Source organism: Petaurus breviceps, unplaced genomic scaffold (genome assembly GCF_028583685.1).
Source record: "Petaurus breviceps papuanus isolate PSGF00001 unplaced genomic scaffold, PetGlider_PUasm1.0 90510, whole genome shotgun sequence".
NCBI lineage: Eukaryota > Metazoa > Chordata > Mammalia > Diprotodontia > Petauridae > Petaurus > Petaurus breviceps.
The window spans coordinates 687,532-689,415 of NW_027187267.1; the positions used below are offsets into that span (position 1 = coordinate 687,532).

The 1,884-nt window shown below is 38.6% G+C and overlaps 1 pseudogene; it reads left to right on the forward strand.

The window, feature by feature from the left end:
* Nucleotides 1-66: 66 nt before the first annotated feature.
* Nucleotides 67-1,655, forward strand: LOC138141962 (WASH complex subunit 3 pseudogene; annotated as a pseudogene).
* Nucleotides 1,656-1,884: the final 229 nt, after the last annotated feature.

Here is a 1,884-nt window from a genome sequence, read left to right on the forward strand (position 1 = left end):
CCGCAGTCCACTTCCCATTTTCATGTCTTTACATAGAGCAATTTTGGTTTCTGTGACTGGAACACACACACTCCTCATCTGCAACTATCTGAATCCTTAACTTCCTTCCAATCTCAGATCATGGGGTGAGCATTTCATGGGACAAAATGTCATTTGCTCTTTACCCTGATCATTATAAGTATCTTGTGGAATTTTGTCTGTCATTTTGAGAATGTCATAAATTGTAATACAAAAATGACTTGTTAAAGAGAGATTTTCATCCTGGCTATTTGCTCTGTCCACTTCTAGGGGGAAAGGGCCGTGGGACCTCAAACTGAGGGGGCTGGTCAGGAACCACTCCTGGGATCTGGGCTGGAAAAGCAGGGCGTGTGGGACCCACTCACCAGAGCCATGGATGAGGACGGGCTGCCTCTGATGAGGTTGGGCATAGACTTGACCAAGATGTCAGCATTTCAAAAGAAAAAGACTGTTTCATTTCTAAACCAATTTGTGGCACATATTGTACAGTTTCTCAACTGATTTTCTACAATTCATGAAGAGCTATCATGTATTCCAGGTCTAGAATATGCTAAATTTGAAATATCAACTGCAAATGTTAATAGTGTTACAAATGGTCCTGAAGCTCCTCAATCTGAGCAGAAGAGTGTATAAGTCACTGGACCACAGAAATGTGAAGCAGCCACAGAACATATGTTAACTGTAGCCAAGGACCCAAGATATGCCAGATATCTCAAAATGGTTCAAGTGGGTGTTCCTGTGATGGCAATAAGAAGCAAAATGATATCTGAAGGACTAGACCCAGATCTCCTTGAGAGGTCAGATGTCCCAGTGCTTGTTGGAGAAGGTGAAGCAAATGCCAAAGAGAGTTCAGATAGTGAATCTTCTTTTAGTGACTGAACTTCATGTTGACCATATAGAATTTATATATCTTTTGTTAACCTTAAAAAAGTTTGGTTAAAGGAGACAACATGCTAGGTAATATATACAGTTACAGCATTTATTCCCTTAAAACTAGCCAACTTGTACAAGGAGTTAGAAATGCTAAGTCCTAACTAACTTGAACAAAGGAATGAGAAAACTTAAATACATTTTAGAACCATCCCAATTCAGGGTGGCTGTGTCACATAAATTTATGATCTCCATAAATCTTTAATCCTTGTATGAGAAAGGAATTTTCTTAATTGAATAGAAGGTAAATACAATAAAATAAGAGAGTTGACAAAATATCAATTGAAATTATGACTTGAAGGGAGCCAAAACACCTGATCCAGGAATCAGGCTGGTCCTAGAAAAGTTAGCTCTGGACTTTCCAGAGGCCAGTCCAAAGTGCCCAGTCTTTTTTTTTTTTTTCTCTGTGATGCAACTGAAAATCAGAGGCTTCCTGATATCCTGTGATCCAGGCTGTGCCCTCTCCTGGGATTCTGGCCAGAAGATGTTAGCTGCCTTTCATGATTTTTATACATTTTTAGATACTATTCTTTGGGTACTGGAATCAAGGACATGGTTATCTTCAAGGCCTAAAACTGACATCATCGTCTGGCATCTTGAAATTGAACAAAGCAATATTAGAAAACTAAGTGACCTATAATTGCCTTCTTTGTTTCATTACTCTATAAAAACCTTGCTCATGGTATCAATAAACGGATTGCACTGATGATCTTGCCTCGACCACGATTATACATAACACTTTCTCAGGCTAGTGTGTCAGTTTAGAACTAGCTTTAGAAACCACTCAAGTTATCTCTACAATGACTCAGGATATCTGTGTTTTCTTTACTATTAACATTCTATAACATAGTATATGTCCAAAAAATATTTAGATAAGGAAAAGTCCCATTACTCAAGTTAATGCCTCTAGTTCAGGGTCTCATCCTTAAGGGCCAT